The sequence below is a fragment of the Mytilus galloprovincialis genome, chromosome 2 (genome assembly GCF_965363235.1).
Source record: "Mytilus galloprovincialis chromosome 2, xbMytGall1.hap1.1, whole genome shotgun sequence".
NCBI lineage: Eukaryota > Metazoa > Mollusca > Bivalvia > Mytilida > Mytilidae > Mytilus > Mytilus galloprovincialis.
Genome location: NC_134839.1, coordinates 10,370,500 through 10,385,753, shown reverse-complemented (window position 1 = coordinate 10,385,753; position 15,254 = coordinate 10,370,500). Strand labels below are relative to the sequence as shown.

At 32.9% G+C, this 15,254-nt stretch overlaps 1 long non-coding RNA gene across 1 annotated transcript; it reads left to right on the top strand.

The window, feature by feature from the left end:
• Positions 1-7,380: 7,380 nt before the first annotated feature.
• LOC143062856 (uncharacterized) lies at positions 7,381-15,236 on the top strand. The gene is made up of 3 exons (XR_012974868.1): positions 7,381-7,594; positions 12,774-13,976; positions 15,191-15,236. It is a non-coding gene; the product is annotated as an uncharacterized LOC143062856 (long non-coding RNA).
• Positions 15,237-15,254: the final 18 nt, after the last annotated feature.

Genomic DNA, 15,254 nt, shown 5'->3' with positions numbered 1-15,254 from the left:
TTATTGTACACGAAGCTTGCATGACAATAAGACAAGTTCTAACTAAAACATTCATAAATTTCCTAAGAAACGAAGCGGCTGATTATGTAGTAAGCGGCTTCGCCAACTTAGGATTGCCACAAACCGTTGGTGCTATAGACGGCACGCACATACCTATAATTGCGCCTTCTGAGAACTCGAGCGACTTTTACAACCGAAAAGGTTATTACAGTATAATTATGCAGGCTTTGGTAGATCATTCTTATAAATTCATAGATATACATAAAATTGAGAAAGGAAATGGGGAATGTGTCAAAGCGACAACAACTTGACCATAGAGCAGACAACAGCCGAAGGCCAACAATGGGTCTTCAATGTAGGGAGAAACTCTCGCACCCGTAGGCGTCTTTCAGCTGGCCCCTTAAAAATATGTATACTAGTACAGTGATAATAGACGTCATACTAAACTCCGAATTATACACAAGAAACTAAAATTTAAAAACATACAAAACTACCATTGGCCAGAGGCTCCTGACTTGGGACAGGCGCAAAATTTGCTGCGGGGTTAAACATGTTTATGAGATCTCAACCCTCCCCTACACCTCTAGCCAATGTAGAAAAGTAAACGCATAACAATACTCACATTAAAATTTAATTTATTCAATAACTCATGAAAGTTTTTTTACCAAAATTTAAGCAGATTCTATATTTCATGCTTTCGATTGAAGACTCGAGTAATACCAATGCAAATATTAGGCAAAAGTATGCGTCAGCCTTTCCCATCCTCTGTTTATAAATAAAATATCTCGAAAAGGAGTTCCATATCCTATCAATATTTAAAGTTTATCATGTTCCTTAATAAATGCTCTTTCGACAAACAGTATTAATATTAAAGTCATGATTTTTAAGATCTTAATGAATATTTACCAAATATTTCGTCCCTCCTTCTTTTTCGTGACTTTGAGAAATCACTCAGATAGGTTTCTTTTGATATATTTCGTTTTTCTGTTCTTTCTCTTCAACTAATTGGTCCAAGTTAGCATCAATGCCATCTTTGAAATTCTGTGAAGTCTCTGTCTCGAATGGTTCGTTTTAAAAAAGGAATAAAAGTATTATGAATGATTCCACTGTGATTAAGACAAACAACACTTGTTTTCTCAAAGTGATTAATGGTAATAGTGTTGTAAATCGTTTAACGTAATAACAAATTATCGGTCAAAAGGACCGTATCGAATATCAAAAACACTTACCATCACCTTTTTAAGTTTTAAAATATTGTAATTCTAATATGAAAATAAAGGATATGTGGTATGATTGGCAATGAGACCAATATCCACCAAATTAACATAAAGATTAAAATAGATGTAAGTAATTATGTACGGCCTTCACCAATAAAAAAAACCGCTAACCGTATTGTAAAAATACGAACTAAGAAAAACGGGGTTAAACATGTTTGCAGGCGCCAGGACTATGCAAAGCGAAACCATATAATGCCTTAACATAAACCTTCATCTTATCATAAAACACTGCAAGTGAAGGGAAGAACTTTATATATAGAAATACCGATTAGTCGATTAATCGTGTGAAAGATGTACAAAACTATTTATTTGACAAGAATAGTTTTCCAACATCACAAAACAAATAAAAAACAATTTTATTTCTTACCATTTGAGATTTCTAAGTCGTCAATTGCAATATTCACATACTCAGCTCCAGCGTTCACCACCAACTCAGGCTGAACTATATATTGGTCTGGTGCCCATGAATTTGTCTATTTCATCAAAGTATGAAAATCTTGATCTGCCATGTCCTGATGTGTTGTTATGCATTTTTTGCCTTCATATATTGAACTCTGAGAGATTTGACTTTAGTTCTGCATGCCTCCCAGTTTCTTATATATCCGTGCTCCATCTATTCATTTTGTATGATTTTTTGTTCATACACATGCCGATTTCTATGCGTACCAGACAACTCGGCTTCAATTGCATCATCTGCCCAACATTAATTGGATAAGACAGAAAGTCTCCATTCAAAATCACAGTTATACAGACTTTTTTTAAACGCTTTCAGATATTGGGCTGATGTTTAGCATGTGAGTTAACCAAGATAAATTACAGATCAAATTTAAGTTTAGTTCCGCTCGGCTAATTTTTGCTGTAATTTTGGGCTTTGGTGATAAACTTTTCGAAAATCACAGTTATACGGACCTTTGTTTTCTAAATTCTCACAGATGTTGGGCTGATTTTTGGTATGTGAGCTATAACCATGATGAGTTACAGATCAAGTTTAAGATTCGTTCCGCTCCACTAGTTTTTGCCAAAATTAAGGGTTTACAACTTTGAAATTTATTGAAAATCACAGTTATACGGACTTTTTTCTATACGCCATCAGATTTGAGGTGATTTTTGATATTCGAGACTACCATCATGTTTGTGTCCGCATGTGTTATTGAAAGTGCAGATTTTTTTCCAACTTTTTGAGACGGGACCATTGGTGTCGCTTTGACACATCTAGTTTTATATACCAATATCGCAATATGAGACGGATAATAGGTACTCTTACAGATTGAATTTTAAATGTCTTGCTTTAATTCCTTTACACCACTAGCTTACTGGAGAAGCAGTAAATACAAATTTGAAGTAATTATGTAAACGTCAAAAGTGAATGGAAAAAAGTAAAAATGGTTAAGCTTGTTAATGCATTTACATCATAATATTGTATATATACTAAAAGTGAATGGAAAAAAGTAAAATCACAAAAATACTGAACGGAAAGTCCCTAATCAAATGGCAAAATCAAATGATAAAACATATAAAACGAATAGAAAATAACTGTCATATTCCTGACTTGGTACAGGCATTTACAAATGTAGAAAATGGTGGATTGAACCTAGAAATTGTAAATATTTGCTCCTTTTAAGACCTTATTTATAAATGCTGCCCAGGACAGCCACAACACGCGACTGGTTATGCTTGTTAATGCATTTACATCATAATATTGTATATATTGGATGGAGAGTTGTCTCATTGGCACTCACACCACATCTGCCTTTATCTATATAGTATAGTCATTGTAGGCAATGGAATCAAGTGCATGAGCGATTCTATTTTAACCAATCTGTGTTGAACATCTACACCTTTTGAATGGGCACTATCAGATATGTTGTCCTTTTTAATTGTATGGTTTCATAGTTTATGAAATATAAGGAGTAAATAAACTCAGCATAGATACTAGGTTTGAAATTAGGAATTTGCGCCAGAAGCGCGTTTACCCGGTCTACAAGACTCACCAGTGACGCTCGAATAAACAAAAATAAAAGGCCAAATAAAGGACGAATATGAAGAGCATTAAGGACAAAAAATTCCTAAAATTTTGCCAAATACAGTTTATATAATCTATTCCTGAAGTAGAAAAGCCTTATATTTCAAAAATTTCAAAGTTTTGTTAACAGTTAGTTTATAATTATGACTATATCAATGACAACTCAAGTCAACAACGAAGTTCTGACTACTGGGCTGGTGATACCCTCGGGAAATAAAAACTCCACCAGCAGGCATCGATCCAGTGGTTGTAAACAAACTCCTCATAGATATCAGGATTGAAGTTTTGAATTTGCACCAGTCGCGCGCTTCGTTTACAAAAGACTTATCGATCAGTGACGCTCGAAATTCGAATAAAAAACAGTTTAAAGGCCAAATAAATTACGAAGTTGATAGAGTCATTTAAATGAAGCGTAACAAGAAAGTTTACAATTCATCTTTATTGACTGTTTTTTATTTGGAGTATTTTTAAAAATCTTATTAACCCACCATTTTTTTCTTTAAAAATGTCCTGTACCAAGTCAGGAAAATGGCCATTGTTACATGTGTATATCATAGTTCGTTTCTGTGTGTGTAACATTTTTACGTTATGTTTCCGTTGTGTCGCTTGTTTTCTCCTATATTTGAGTGTACTATAAGACGTGTCATGGTACTTTTCTATCCCAAATTCATGTATTTGGTTTTGATGTTATATTGGTTATTTTCATCGGATGCTTAGTCCGTTGCTGTGTGTGTTACATTTTAATGTTGTGTCGTTGTTCACCTTTAATATTTAATGCGTTTCCCTCAGTTTTAGTTTGTTACCCCGATTTTGTTTTTTGTCCATAGATTTATGAGTTTTGAACAGCGGTATACTACTGTTGCCTTTTTTTATTATAGATTCGTGGTCTTCTCTCTGGCTAGAATATATGTTTTGCTTTTGGTATTATTTCTCTGGTATGCACCTTTTGCAGTCACGAATAATATAATCGGATGTACAAGTGAGGTCACTAACAACAATTATCATAAATATTTTGACCTGAAATAAAAAAAAAAAAAAGTCAATGGCATATATTAGGTATAATAGTACTAATAATAATATAGAAGATATTTTTCAATTTTATAGGTATTAACCATATAAAACCTGCTCATGAACATATTTGTTCGTTCTACTTTCATTTCTCAGCTTAAATAAAATTTAAACGAAAACAGGTATAGTAAAACGACTAGAGGCTCTCAAGAGCTTTTGTCGCTCACCTGCATATTCAGCAATAGCATTTTTTGGTAAAAATCATGATAGTGCAATTACTATTTAAAGTGTTAACTGACAATTTCGTTTTGTAGATCTTATCCCAGTGATCAGTTTTGCTTTTAAAAATTCTATCAATATTTGTATCTATTATATACTTTTAGCAACACCAAAAAACGACAAGTGAGGAGAAATGCTAATACTAACAATGCTAATACTAACAATGCTAATACTAACAATGAACCCCAAGGGTGACTGGGGTATAGAAATATGGTCACTTGGTCTTCTCCCGACCGGCAGTAAAACGCTTGCCGAAGTGGGGCGTCCGTTTGGCTGTGCGGGATGTATCAAGTTCGCAGTCGCGTCCGGTCAGAAGGGGGACGTTAAATCCGATGCCTCGTGTAAAAAGAGTGCCACGCTCTTTGCACGTTAAGAACCCTTGCAACAACTCTTTTAGGGGTCCGTAGGTGGCCTGTTACAAGGCGAAATTTCTGTCCCTATCCAATATACCCTCCTTTTCCAGTTGCAGTCAAAATTTCTCCGCCCATCATCGCAGATGGCCTCTATTGCATCAACCTACCTATTGTATTTATTGTGAACTTGTTCTCGTCCTGAATATGCATGAAATATTTGCCACTAGACGTTAAGCAACCAACAATCAATCAATCAATCAATACTAACAATGCTAATACTAACAATGCTAATACTAACAATGACCACTGCCCTTTTCTCGATCTTGATATCTATATCACTAATGGAAAGCTGAATACTAAAATTTATGATAAAAGGGATGATTTTTCATTTCCTATCGTTAATTATCCGTTTTTAGATGGTGATGTTCCCTTGTCACCATCTTACGATGTTTATATATCTCAACTTGTACGATTCGCTCGTGTATGTAACAATGTTTTAGATTTTAACGAGAGAAATTTAAGTAATACTGAAAAATTATTACACCAGGGTTTTCGATATCACAAACTAGTCAAAACATTTACTAAATTTTATCATCGGTATAAAGACATAATTCGTAAATATAGCTCAACATGCAGACTTCTAATACGTTCAGGTATTTCACATCCAATTTTTTATGGAAATATTCTTTATAAAGCACAAAGGTGTCAGTATTCACCTCAGAAACTTACAAAACCTTTGAATAGACTTATTAAGAAGGGATATAATTACGATACTGTTGTCAAGTCATTAAAGATTGCATATTTTGGCGTTAATATTGAGTCACTGATAAGGTCTTTGCATCGGAACTAAACACATTTATTCTAAAAACAGTTGTTGGCATGACACGGGTTATGTTCTTCTCATATATGTTATGATGGTATGATACTAAACCCCTAACGGGAAGGATTGTGCCTGATGTTCATATGATGAAATCATAATCTTTCAGTCAGTTTAATTGAAGTCTGGAGCTGGCATGTCAGTTAACTGCTAGTAGTCTGTTGTTATTTATGTATTATTGTCATTTTGTTTATTTTCTTTGGTTACATCTTCTGACATCAGACTCGGACTTCTCTTGAACTGAATTTTAATGTGCGTATTGTTATGCGTTTACTTTTCTACATTGGTTAGAGGTATAGGGGGAGGGTTGAGATCTCACAAACATGTTTAACCCCGCCGTATTTTTGCGCCTGTCCCAAGTCAGGAGCCTCTGGCCTTGTTAGTCTTGTATTATTTTAATTTTAGTTTCTTGTGTACAATTTGGAAATTAGTATGGCGTTCATTATCACTGGACTAGTATATATTTGTTGAGGGGCCAGCTGAAGGACGCCTCCGGGTGCGGGAATTTCTCGCTACATTGAAGACCTGTTGGTGACCCTCTGCTGTTGTTTTTTATTTGGTCGGGTTGTTGTCTCTTTGACACATTCCCCATTTCCATTCTCAATTTTATCACTTGCCCTTTGAGGCAGGTTCGCTAAAGATTTGTAGCAGTATACTTCAAAAGTTTGGATCATGGCTCAATCTCTGGATCAGGTTGAACATGTCACAATCGAGACAGGATCACACGCACAGGCACTTGTCTCAGAATTTTTTTTTTCCATTTATAACTTTATATTACACGTGTTATATTAATTAAGGTATACTAGACAATGTTTTATTTTCTGAGACAAGTGCCTGTGATCACACGTCCCTTTGTGTGGTTGAATAAAGATATTTCATTTTATTTTAAATACTCAATTTTATTTAGATGATGACGGTATTTTGTACATCTAAAGCTGCATCAAATAAATATAATTATATATTAATGACTATAATGTCTTAAGCATTAGTTTACTTAGTGATGTGTATGTTAAGTTGGACACCTGAAAAAAATATTAGATAATACGTGCATCAGATAGTTTAGGTGTTACTGTACACACATCATTCAGGAGTCAATTTATGGATCTTTGCAACACATCTCAGTCTGCTCAGTCGCAGTAAATATATTTCCCGCCATATTCTATAAATCAAATATCTCGAAAAGGAGCTCCATGACCTTTCAATATTTTTAGTAAGTAAGTAAGCAAGTAAGTAAGTACGTAAGTAAGTAAATTTTATTTAGAGTCGGACATGCTATGTACAATTCAACAAGGTAAACATTAGCTTATTTTGATCCTTAACTAATACTCTTCCGGCTTCAAGTATCAATTTTGATTTCTTAATTTATTTAATTTTACCGTAGATCACATATGTACATCCTTAATATAACACAGTATTATATAAAGGTATATAGGGGAAAAATCCGAGACAGTAACACATATCTTGAAATCTCGTATTGATCAGTGAAATAGAAACTAACGAAATAATGGACGTCGTCTTCTATCATTTGTGAAATGTAATATTGGTCTTTGGGGGGATTTTCTTTTTTGTGAAGGTAGAAAAGGTCAAATAAATATTTAATGAGACAGACGATCGAATCGGAAGAATAAGAACGAATTATATGTTCCTTCGGTTTGGAATAACTTCTGTCCAAGGCTACAACATCTTTATTCAAATCTTAGAATACCCCATTTTTTGTAAAATGAAAATTCAGCAAAAAGAAGGGTCCATAAAACCAGTAAACAAGACCGACACACAGGTATAAAAGATTTTGTTTTGAAAATTTTATCATCTTATACATTAAGATTCGCTATAAATCTAACCGTTGGTAACTGTGCTCGGTTAGTTGTCCTGTTTAGTGTGGGGCAGTTTGAAAAAGCCATAAGTGAGTTTAAGTGTAGTCGGAGATAATTTACAGCGCCTGGCAAAACAGTCGGGCCTCAGAGTAATCTCGGACTACACTTCTACTTCTTCTACTATATAAAGACCGCCTTCAACATGTTGAAGTTTACGTCACTTGTACTGCGCATTGCTTTGTGAAGATATATATACAGTGAAATATAACAAATTTGTGAAAGTAAACAAAAAACAAAAAAATTTACATAGTGGTAGTGCATATTTTTAATTTATTATTTTTAAATATTAAGATAAAACTATTTACACATGATGAATTTACGGGCTGTAGGTGTAGTTTGAGACGGCTACTTTGAACGACTCTATAGAGTCGCTCATCACAATACTCGGGGGAAGGCTGTTCCAGATTTTAATTGTGCGTGGGAAAAATGATTGTTGTCTTATTTGTGTTCGGCAGGATGGAATTTGGTATGAGAGTGTGTGCATGTTCCTGGACTGTCTGAGCGGTTGAATTAATCTGTCTGTTTTTGTGATAGCAATGAGGTGATATGAGATTTTATAGTTCATGACCAGGCGTGCATCGGTTCTTCTGTGTGCCAGGTCTCTCCATTTTAAATGATCTAGCATGTCACTAACGCTTGAGGTGTTTCTGTGTCGGTTAGTGACATATCTAGCAGCCCTTCTTTGTACTTTTTCTATCTTGTTAATATCCTCAGTAAAGTAAGGGTCCCAAACTGAACAGGCATATTCTAGCGATGGTCTGACTAAAAATTTATATGCCTGTTCCTTTACTGAGGTGAAACTGATGTTAAGATTCCTTCGAAGAAAACCTAGTGTGCTGTTGGCTTTATTACAGATGTTGTTTACACGACAAAACAGCCGTTTGGGCTTCATAGTAATCTCGGACTACCATGAGTGGTACCGAAACAAAATGAAGATTATTGCAAAACAAGATCTGTTGGTGCCTTATGTAATCATATACACACAAATACTAACAATTATCGTCTATGTGGCTCATTCGTGTCATTGTTTGTCAGTATCCCTGACTGATCTTGATGTTAAATTTTTTTTCTAGTTGCTACATGTGTAAATTAGTTTTCTTGGCTTCCATGTCGATCCGGCCCACATCAATCCGGCCCCATATCTAAAGTTGATCCGGCCCAAATAAAAAAAATGATTTTATAAGGAATAATATGGGGACGAAGTCCCCTATTACAGTAGAAAAATTTAAAAAAAAATCAAAAAAATCAACAAAAAAAAATTAAGGAAAATTTCCTGAAAATTTTATTGTACCAGTCATGCCAGTCAGGGGACTTACTGAAATAAGTGATTTTTAAATCACTTATTTGAGTAGCAAATTCGAAGTTTTGTCACAAATTACGATTTTGTAGTTTTTTCAAAATTTTAAACACATAGGTGTTAAATGATATCTTTTAATAATTAAAATTGAAAAAAATGAACTTTTTACTTTTTTTAAATAGCAAGGTTTATGCCTTTGATGCTATCATTTAGCTGAAAATTCTATTTTAGTTTAAAAAAAAATGCTATAATAATGGCTTTACATAATGAACTGATACTTTCATCTTTCAGATTATGTAATAAAATTCTACTGTTCCGCGATAAAGTTCGGGGATGTTGAAATTAGTGAGGGTTATTAAAATAATGATACTTAAAGAAGTGATTTTTGGGAAGGAAATTGAGGTATGGTACTTAAACAAGTGATTTTTATGTCATTATCCTAGATTCAGTACAAGGTCATCACCTGAAATGACCTGGTCATCCTAGACAACACAGATGTTGGTTCTGATAAGTTTAGAAACATAATTAGTCCCTGGATCATTATTCTTCTATATTTAAAACTACAATAAAATTAAATCACTTAGTCTAGTAATAAATTTGTACTACTTAAATAGGTGATTATTAAAGAAAGACAACTCTTACTTTAAACCTTTATCAACAAAATGTTACTTGAATCAGTGATTTAGAAAATCACTCATTTAAGTAAGTCCCCTGACTGATGAACTCAAAATTTTTCAAACTTTTTTTTGTCGTTTTTTCAATTCCCGCATTTGCGCAGAACGCAGAAATCAACTTCCTTCTTCCGGTCTTGTTGCCGTGAGACTTTGAGTAGTCGAGTAAAATATAGGAAATTAAGCATGTTAAGGAACACAATACCAATTTTTTCATTTTTAATAATTCTTTGTCTTTGATATTAATTTACGTTACGGTTACCGTTACCTGATGCATTGCGTTTCTTTGTTTACATTGAACTTGACATCATAACTTAAATAACCTCACAAGTAACATCCCTAACAACAGAACCATAATCGGAAACGTTACGGTATTTCTGTTTCTTTTTTTTAACAAATATTTAAGTTACAAAAATAAAATTCATACAGACTTCGTCCCCATTCACAGGTAATGCCTGCCTCATATTAATGAAGATATGTAACAAATGATTGCCTGGTCCCCCACGCACTATATTCATAAAGATGAATGGCAGTTTCAATAAAAACAAAAATGACAGAGCCAAAATGATTCCCAACAGAGCAAAATTGCTTGTAGAAAACAGTACAATGAACTAGTACCTTCTTTAACAATATAGTGGCCCTAATTATGCAAAAGGGAAATAACTCTATCCTAGTTATTGTTGTAGAAATGAAGTACACTGTACTGCTGGAAAACAAAAGACAAATTTAACTTTGTCAATTTATTTTGAACTACAATGCCATCCCAGTAAATACTATATGTCAGAGGCTTTTTTTCTAACAATGCCCAGTGCTGATGCTGTTACATCTTTATGTACATGTATATAATATAAAAATCACAATATTTTAAAGAAAAACAACCTTTAATTCTTCACTTGTAATAAAAAAATCAGGAAAAAATGGGTTTATATATAAATAAGAAGATGTAGGCGTATAATAAGGTCAACTGTCATTTAATGCTATTTTAGATCAAATTTAATATGAAAGTGATATTAATAGGGTTTGGAGTTAAAATAAACTGATTCAAAGCAATGGTGTTTGTGAAGTACAAATTAATTGATAAATTTATAAGTGTTAAAGCCTGTTTTGCTTTGGTCTTAATTACAATTAGCATGATTAGATAATTTAAAAAAAATAACATTTGATGAATATATGAGAAGTTTGTTGACATTTGCCTCATAGAAATTTAAAGACTGTAAAATTATATTTCTATAAATCAGGATAAAAATCATTAATCTTTACCCTCATAAATTGCAATCTACTTTATTTTAATGTCAATATTTTAAGAAAGTACATTATTTTATAAAAGTGTTTAAATGTCCTTCTACCGCTCATTTCAAAGGAGAATGAAAATGTTTAAACCTATATATGATAATCTGGGAGGGATTATCCTTACATTTCCATTATAATGATATTAATTGAATAGTCAATATTTTTACAGGGAGAATAAACATGATAAATAATAATTTACTTTTCTGACTGAGAGTTCTAAATCTGATTTACCAGCTAACACAAATAAAAACATGAAAAATGAACTAATACATTATATTATCACCATATATTAGATAAAGATTCTACCACTGCATCGAGTGTAATTACGATATTTATCCACTCGAGACAGTTATATTTTCAATTTTAGAACGTGAGGCTTGCCCGAGCGTTTTAAATATTTAAAATTTAACTGTCGAGAGTGGATAAATATCATATTACTCGAGATTTGGTGGTAGAATCTGTTTCTCTAATGATTTTTTAACATTATGCAGGCAAACTTATTCCTTCTTTTCGAATGATCTGCAAAAGATGTGTTCTTTTTATGTGACATCATCAGGCATGGTCGCCTTTTTTCATGCCGTCACAATAGGAATTTCAGAGGAAAGCAAGAACATTCGACATTATAATCGGATTTTAACCAATGAAATACTGAGATCAAACAAACCACACGTTGATTAAATTTTTTTTATACAATGGGTGCAGAAAGGGATAAATTGACGAAGAATTAGAGAACCTGATCGAAATATTAAATAGTGTTAATTTTCATTGTTATTAATTTGTTAAAGTAACTTAAGTTATCAACTTCTTGTTTCAAAATGTAACTTTTGAAATCTCTTTCTAAAACAAAACTTAATAGGTTATGATTAAAACCAGCTTTGGTAGTAGTGTAGAAATCAGGGAAAAGCGGGGAGGGGGTTCCTAGTGTTGAAGCCAATCCTGGATAGTTTAAATTTTCAGTTCTTCCTTCCAGAATTTAAAAAACATTTTTAGTAGACACTTCCACAATTTTTAACCGGATATTTGTGACAAAAATGTCGGTTATTGATTAGGGGATGTACGTCGGGCGGCCGGGTGGCAAATGTCAGTGGATTTACTCATGAACCGTTCAACCGAAGCTTTAAAATTTTTAATATGCTGTTACTGACAACTAAATGAAGGTCAAGTTCAATAATGACGATTTTGACTTTTACCGTTCAGGCGTTATGGTTCTTGAAAGATTGTAAAATGGCGTTTCCATTCACGTTGTTGCATTTACTTATGAACCATTCAATCTAAGCTTTTCAAATTTTAATATGTTGATACTGATGACAAAATGAAGGTCAAATTTGATATTGACGATTTTCACTTTCACCATTCATCAGTAATGGTTCTTGTGATATTGCCAGGACACAAATAAATATTAATAAATCCGGTTTGCTGTCGTTGTGACAGCCTCTTGTTTTTACATATTGTCAACTGTACAAAATATGTTATGTTTGTGTTTTAAACTTTGTAATATTTCAAACAGAACACAAACCTTGTAATATTTCAAACAAAACACTTTTTGAGTTTTTATACAACTTAAATTTGATATTGCAAATACCGGTACCGGTATAAGAAAAAATCTCATTGAATGATATACAAAAGTTAGTTCTGCAATGTATAAACGAAATAATCAATCAAGTTCGTCATGGTATTTTATAACAAAAAATGATTTATTAGCTATAAGAAGTCATGAGATTACAGTAAGAAAACTTAAAATGTCAGGAGAACTTACAATTATTGTTGATTTTCAAGTAAATATATATGTAACTTTTATACTTTTATGCTTTAATTTTATTTCAGTGAGATAACCTTACATTATGTAATACACAGAAAGAAGCTCAAGGATACCATTTATTAGAAATATGGAAACCAGTGAACTAGATTTGTCATGTGGGAACATTGGTGTTAATTTGAGGAATCAGGGTAACAGTGAAATGGACGATGATAATAGATTTGAAATGTATATTACACCATGTAATGATGGGACACCTGACAGTTTGAATGACTCCGACACTGAATGTGTGTTCAATTCTCATATACCACAAACTGGGTCTGCAGGTTTTTTATCTACAAAAATGGCAAACAGTCCAAATGTGAATCATTTTAAAAACAGTTTTAAAACTAAAAATCAGTTTTCTTATTCATCAAAACTTTTATACAATAAAATAAGAAAGCAATCAAAAGCTGTATCAGGGATTTGTAATAAAATGACATCTGAATTACCTCCCTTTAATTTTCCAATATCACTTGTTATGACTCATCCTACATTTGAATTCATGGAAATAAGACTACCTTTACTACACACTTTCACGGACTCAACAAAAAGTACTACTCATACTGTTATAGATGAACATGGCCTTTTAGAAGGTCAACAATTCAAATATAAACAGCCATTGTCTGATATAGATATTGTTATTAGTCCAGCAAATGAAACTTTACTTGAGGAGTTGAAACATAGCCTTACTAGTGAGGACTTTCAGCTTAAAATAAGACAACATTGTTATCGCAATGATCTTACCGTTAAGGAAAAAGATGAAAATTTATATGGATTGGCGGAGAAAGAGTGCTCGTTACTATCGGCCCCTGACAATATTAAACAGGATATAATAATTCAGAATCAAGATGTGGTTGACAATTTAATGAAGAAAAGAAATGACTATTGCAGGGAACATTTTTTAACCCTACCGCCTGGGAAGCTTTTTATTGGTCGATCTTCAAGTGGTGAATGGTTGATTAGTTGTTCGCAGCCTAATAAAACTGTTAAATTCAAAGGCACTGAGATTTCAAAATGGCCAAGAAAGGAAAATCTACCTCAAGAAAAACTTTATTCCGATAGTTTACAAAATATTGAAAAAGAGAAGACTAAAGCAGCATTAAGCACTAATTCAGAGTCTCCTCAGAAAGATCCATCATCCAGTAGTTACATTTGTATTGAAAATCCTAGTTGTATGACAAAAGAGAATCTTCCCTGTTATAAAGAATCAGTAGTGAAAGAAAGTACAAGTAAATATTATATAACTCACAGCAACATCAATTCATTCACAAATTTGGCATCATTAAGAGTTAAATAAGATGATTATATGATTTAGAACTAATTTGTGTCATAAATTTTCTAATTTAGCTATCATATATATATTAGTATATGTACACATTAAACATATATCATGTATATACTAAACATATTTATACAGATTATCACTTTCACAAAAAATAAGATCACAAAAATACCGAAGATGAAGAAAAAATTCAAAACAGAAAGTTCCCAACCAAGTGGCAAAATCAAAGCTCAAACACAATACAAAACGGAAAACAATTATAAACAGTATGATTTAAAAATTTCAATAATGCAGAAATTATGAATACAAACATGCAATACTGCTATAATTTTTTCAAACTTAAAATATCCGTTCGTTGAATTTTTCATTGGAGTACTTGAGTATCACTCATTTGTCTTTGTTAGTGCATTATGATACTTACTTTTATATATGAAAAACAATTTCCAAGTGGTAGTTCCTGTTGACTTCTACATAGTCATATAGTCATGACACAGGTTATGTTCTTCTCATATATATTATGATGGTATCATATGATACTAAACCCCTCACTGGAAGGATTGTGCCTAATATTCATATGATGAAGACATAATCTTTCAATCAGTTTAATTGAAGTCTGGAGCTGGCATGTCAGTTAACTGCTAGGCTAGTAGTCTGATGTTATATGTATTATTGTCATTTTGTTTATTTTCTTTGGTTACATTTTCTGACATCAGATTGGAATTCTCTTGGACTGAATTTTAATGAGTGTATTGTTATGCGTTTACTTTTCTGCATTGGCTAGAGGTCAATGGAGGTATAGGGGAGGGTTGAGATCTCATAAACCTGTTTAACCCCGCCGCATTTTTGTGCTTGTCCCCAGTCAGGAGCTTCTGGCCTTGTTAGTCTTTTACTATTTTTAATTTTAGTTTCTTGTGTACAATTTGGAGTTTAGTTTGGCATTCATTATCACTGAACTAGTATATATTTTTGTTTAGGGGCCAGCTGAAGGACACCTCCGGGTGTGGGAATTTCACACTGCATTGAAGACCTGTTGGTGACCTTCTGTTGTTTTCTGCTCTATGGTCGGGTTGTTGTCTCATTGACATATTCCCCATTTTTATTCTCAATTTTATTCAGAAGAACTAGAAAGATTAAAGAAATAAGTGTGACTTTTAATTTCAGATAAGACAAAGAATAACCAACCAACAATAGAACAAGAAAACACAATTAATTCTTCTATTCAACC